This window comes from Macrobrachium nipponense, chromosome 39 (genome assembly GCF_015104395.2).
Source record: "Macrobrachium nipponense isolate FS-2020 chromosome 39, ASM1510439v2, whole genome shotgun sequence".
Taxonomy (NCBI): domain Eukaryota; kingdom Metazoa; phylum Arthropoda; class Malacostraca; order Decapoda; family Palaemonidae; genus Macrobrachium; species Macrobrachium nipponense.
In genome coordinates, this window is record NC_061099.1 from 1,897,714 (window position 1) to 1,904,060 (window position 6,347).

General features: G+C 34.9%; 1 protein-coding gene across 5 annotated transcripts in view; it reads left to right on the plus strand.

Moving 5' to 3' along the window:
• The window catches only part of LOC135210010 (inter-alpha-trypsin inhibitor heavy chain H3-like), a 360,551-nt gene that overhangs the window by 121,223 nt on the left and 232,981 nt on the right, over positions 1 to 6,347 (plus strand). The window lies entirely within an intron of this gene.

Here is a 6,347-nt window from a genome sequence, read left to right on the forward strand (position 1 = left end):
AACGGATAGTCTAGCAGCTTTAAGATTTTATGGAAGAGGGAAATGTGTAAAAGGGGACTAAACTGGCAAGGAATTTACAGGTTTTGTAAATAATGGAAACCCCTAAATTGAAAATAGAAATAAAAATTTCCAGGGAAGGGCAGATGGTGTCCCAGACCGATCTAGAAACATTAAGCATAGACAACAGGGAAACCCAGACCCTAAGATAATCCAAGGTACGGGAATGGGGTGAAATTTTTCCAAGCAAACAAGAATAGTAAAAATAGGCCTCAACGTATAGAGGAATCTAAACAATAATAACCCCACCCTCATTCGGCCCAAATCACAGTCAGAGCTTCGGAGATAATAGAACACAGAATAACAAGCAGGAAACCAAATTGCGCAAATTGTGGGTTATTCCAACCACACCACTCAGAATTGTAGGCGACCAAAGTATGTTTTCATTGTAATAGGACAGGTCACCTAAACACAAAATTGTTGTTTCAGAAATCCAAAATACTAACCATAATGCCCAAAGTGAAATAACCCCCAAAATAATAATCAGACTCAGTGACATTACAGCAGAGGTAATACATGAGGAAGGCTTCCTTACCAGTAGGAAAATGAGAAATGAAATAGTTACGGTAGGTCAGGAAGAGAATTTTCAATTAAGTTTCCATTTTGAAATAAATAAGGAGATATATTTTCAGTAAAAGGATAAAGAAATATGCCAAGAAGATTTACCTATCATCCAAAACCAGAATTAATAATACACAATGCTCAACAATCCTTTTAGATACAGGCAGGATACAGTAAATCATAGATAAACAAACATTAACAAAAAACATTTAGGCTTTGCAGATATAGAAATACAAGGTCCTGGTAGAATTATAAAAGGAATAGCCGGGAAACAAATAAGGCGCTAGGCAATGTCACACTGGACATAGAGATTTTAGACAAAACTTTTAAAGAATTATTTGTAGTATTAGAAGAAAGGCTTTTTATCCTACGCAAAGCGCTGTTTTTCATATAATGCTATGCGGAGATGTAAATAATGTTAGTATTGTGGAGAAAAAAATAAAAAAATTTTGACCCGAGAAATAGAGAAAATGTTTGTTTTCAGCTAGAAGAAGAAAAGTCTTGCATAAATCTGATCAATTTATCTGAGACGAAACATCTTCTAGAGAAGCGAACATCCAAGATACTAAGATATAGATAATGCTAGCACAGATATTAGCGGAATAAGTGCAGGAAAAAAATAATACCTTGCAAGAAATGTCCTTAGCCAGGAAGATTCTATGATAGATTGTGCACAAATAAATAACATTAACAATGCAAGCCTTGGATACTCAGAATTCTGAACAGAGCTTTGACTCTGAACAACAAATCCTACGCAGCTGAACAATTTGATTGCGCGGAACATATTATGCATGCGAACAAATGGATGAAAATGAATCAGAAATTGATTGTACATATATCATAATAGATGAAAAATAAAGAAGAAAAAATATATCAATGAAAAAGTCCCTGTATTAGGACAATAAATAAGGGTGAATTAAACTCAAACAATACTACTGATGAAAATTCGGATGAAACAGATGTCTTTATTTTTTTCTCAGAGATACGAGATGACGAAGAAATATGTCTAATCATTACTGCAGATGACCATACTGTCACATTTGTACTTAATAGAGAAGTAGTTTTTGTACCCGCAATGTCTAACAAGGTTTGTCTTAGGGCTAAAACAGACGAAGACTTGCATGAAAGGACGTAATGCTAACTAATGAAAACGTACCTGACTTTGTTAGAATGGCCAATTCTTTAGTTCACGTGAAAAAGGTAAAAAACTGTGAGACATACGTCCCAAGAATTTCTCAGACAAAAAGACTAATACTAAAGACCCTGGTATAGAATTTTGTAACAGGAATTGTAGTGAATAACCTCCTTTAATAACACTAAGTGAAAAAGCTTCTTCTCTAGCACAGAACCGAGTTCAATTCTAATACAGAAGTAAATAATACAGACTTTTCCTCAGAAATAGAGTTAAACTTTTTTGATTACAAATAGTTTTTGAAAAGTATAGAGATGTCATTTGCCTTGGAGAAGGAGATATGTTAATTAGGCAGAACAGATACTTTGCAACATAAGATTTTAATACAAGATGGAACTAAACCATTTATATCCCTACTATAAATTACCCATCAGTCAACGACCCGATCGTAGATCAGTTTAATTGAAGAAATTGAAACAAGATGGTGTAATATACCATTCTAAATCACCATATAACTCACCTCTCTTATTAGTTCCAAAGAAAGATTGGCACTTGGAGAATGGTAATATATTATCGGAAATTAAATTCACACCATTCCCAGATAGGATGCCAATGCCAGTTATAATGATATGTTTAGCTCAATTAGGTGGAGCAAAGATATTTACGGTCATTGAGACTTTCTTAGTGGATATTGGCAAGTACCTTTAGACGAAGAATCCAAGCCTTGACAGCTTTTAGTACTCATAAGGGAACATTTACAGTTTGAGGTCATGCCCTTTGGTCTTACATCAGCCCCCACTAACATTTACTCGATTAATGCTCCAAATCTTAGGAGACATAGAGGATGTTTCAGTATACCTAGATGATGTAGTCATTTCTAGTAAGGACTTGGATAGTCCACTTTAGACATTAGAAAACAGTGTTAGAAAGACTAAAGAGCGCAGGATTAAAGATAAAGATTAAGAAATGTCAATTCATGAGGAAATCCTTAGAATATTTTAGGACATGTCATCAGTGAAAATGGCTACGTATGCAGGAAGGGAAAATAAAGTCAATTGTAGCATATCCAGCCCCAAGTAACTTGAAAGCCTTAAGAAGATTCTTAGGTATGGTTGGCTACTACCGCCCTTTTATTAAAGGATTTGCCACTATAGCTAAACCATTAACAGATTTAACAAAGAGATGTAATTTTGAATGGAAGGCCAGAACATGAAGAGCTTTCCAACACTCAAGGAAATGATGACAAGAAAAATCCAATTTTAGTGTATCCAGATTTCTCAAGGATTTTACTTAGCCTGCGATGCTTCTAGTACATGTTAGGTGCAGTTCTACTGCAACAAGGAAAGACCAGAATGAGAGCAGTATTATGCAAGTAGAGTTTTGAATGCTGCGAAAAGAAATTATAGCACTACCGAACGAGAGTGCTTAGCTCTTTATTGGGGATTACGTAAGTTTAGGCATATATTGCTAGGACATAAAGTCATTGTGCTTACCGATCACAAACCTATTTGTGATCTTTTAAGAAAAGAGCATTCACAAATAATATGAAGTTTTAACAGATGGTTCATAAGTGTATTAAGAATTTGCCCCAGAATTTAGGTATATCCCGGGAAGATATAACACTATTGCAGATGCTTTGTCAAGGTCGCAAGAAGAAAACGAGAAACAATCACAACTAATCTTTCTGTTTTAGTTGTAGATCATAGATCTAGCTTAGAACGAGTCAGATCGAACAGCAAAAAGATGCTAACATTAGAAAAATAGTGGTAAAACAATGCAAAATGGGGATGATCAGTCTGAATTCAGTTAATTAATGGATTCTATATAAAACTCAGATGAACCGAATGCTTGTTCAACGATTGTAATGTACCTAACAACACTAACCAAGGAGTATTAGAATTAACACACTCTTACAAGTTGTCAGGACATCCTGGAATAAAGTAAAAAAAAACATGTAGAACAGTCACTAGAAACTATTTTTGGCCGAATTGCAATGAAGAAGCTAAAAGGTTTGTTTGAAATTGTCATATCTGTAACGTACACAAGGGTAACGTTAATGTAAAAGCCCCTCTTGAGAAATATCCATCGGAATTAACTCCTTTTCAAGTAGTTTCAATGATTTTGTAGGTCCATTTATTTCAAACACAACTAGAGGTAATCGTCAGATTCTAGTTTTCATAGATTACTTGACTAGATATGTTGAGATCATTCCAGTCAGAACAGAGAAGCAACTACTGTAGCAGAAGCTCTGAAATCTAGAATAATAACTAGACATTCATGTCCTCAAACATTATTATCTGATAATGCAGGAGGGAATTTACTAGTGACATTTTGAAGAAATTGTGTGAGTTTTATGAAATTAACAAGTGTCAGGTTACAGCTTATAAACCAAGCTCTAATGGAGGCAGTAGAGAGAACAAATCGTAAGATAAAGGATGTACTGAAACTTTAGTAACTCCACAGACTGAAGATTGGGACTTAATACTTGAAGACGTACAGTTCACTATTAATACACTGTAAATGAATCTGTTGGGGAAACCCCACACTTTTCTGTTATATGGTTATCAGAAAGAATGCCAATACTTTATTAGACGAAGCGTCCCCACCAAGACATACTTATAATTATGAAGACTACGTTACATGGAAAACAAGACGGACTTTCGAGACCGTAAAAGGCACAAGGGCTCGATTGAAGGAGTTACACCAAAAGTCTAGTAAGTATTACAATAAGCAATCAACAGTACCCCAGAATTAAAATAGGTCAACAAGTATATGTGCTTAATCACAAGGTTGAAGGACCTATGTTAAAGTAGTCCTATTTCAAGTCCATATAGGGTAATAGAAAGGTTTAAAGTTAAATAAATTTAAGCTAATGCATGAATCAACTTTAATGTAAACTGTTGCACATTGGAACCATATTAAAATAGTACATTCCGACATTTGGTCAGTAGAACATTTAAAAGATTTTAAGATTTAAAGGAGTCAAGTATTAAGGAAACAGTAACGTAAATGATTCCCATAAACTTCATCAGCATTAGTGACTCCGAGATACAATTTAGAAAAAGATAGGACCAAGTGCAACAGGTCAATAACATTGTTGTATAAGGTTTACTGCCTAGAATATATTTGCAGGAAATGGATTACACTATGGCTCATGGTGAGCGATATCTACATCTCCCTCTTGCAAATCAAGGAGGGAGCATCCAAAAAGAACATGGTCATGTCAAGATGGTACACGACATAGCGGTTGTAATCATCATCATTACAACAGTACAAGAACTAAGATTTGATTGTTAAACTAAGTTATTATTTGAAACAGAACCCTTTTAACAGCAAACTTGATGTGATACTTGTTCGTTAAGGGGTGAACGATAAATACGAGGGTGTTGTTGTCTTCAATCTTCTTCATGGCAGACTCAGTGGTCAAGGGGTATTTGATAATGTTGAAGGAGTTAAGCTTGCTCTTTCTTGGTCTTGAGAAGCGGTGATACTTGGGATCCTTGGGTAGTTGTATTGTGTTGGTGATTTGATTAATGGCAAGGGTGGTAAAAATAACTGTGAATATATCCCTTAAAGACCTGTTTTCAAGGCTCAAATTTTGTATGGTGATATGGTAATGTTTTCACAGAATTAATTAAAAACTAAAGTCACTTGTATGAATAATCAATCTCAGATAATCTTTAGCAACAAAAACAAAAACAAGGAAAAGAATCCTTTGTGACGTCTTGTGAAGTAGTTATTTTGTGTTATTTGTACTACAAGTATACCATTTTTGCTTCTTATACTTTAAATTTATCTAGACATATTAATATTATTGGTAATGTCAAGGTTTTCAAAGTATCCAAACTTGATTTAATGTCATTTGAATACTTATTGAAGCAGGTAATCAATTTTTCATATGCACAAGGCTGACATTTCCCCTATCATGTCCATGTTAAAAATTATTGTTTTGTAGCACTCACCACCATAGTTCTTTCATATATATTGTCAGAGTGTTAGTTGTTAACAAACAACACCATTAGGTCCTTATGGAAGGAAAATTGCCTTCAAGTAACTGATATACTAGCATTATTGTATATATATATATATATAACCATTTTTGATTTATTTCAACATTGTATTTTTTTTATATAATCATTTTTGTAATTTTAGGCATTGAGGTCACTGCCGGTAGGTGGCCGAGTGTTGTTAGGAAACAATAAGAGTCTGTCTAGAAATAGCTAGGGAAAACTTAGTTTAGGTAAACCACTGGTAGAATATATATAGTGAAAGTAGAGTGACGGAGGATCTACCAGAAGTAAAGATAGAAAAAGAAGTAGTGTGTACAGTATAAGTCTGCACGGGTAGCAGTTTCGTAAACCAGACCAAACATTGGCACCGGTTGGTCAAAACAGTAGATGCTAACCTCACCAGAAAGTTGATCTATGACCCTTTCAGTGGGTGGTTACCGTCGAAGGACGAAACCAATCAGATGAATCTAGAGGTGGCACCGGGGGGGGGGGGGGTGAAGTAATGAAAGCCATTCATGTAGAAGTTAGTAGGGTCCTAAAGGACATTCGGGAGGAGTCAGAAAAAGTATTTTAGTTCTACTTTCAAT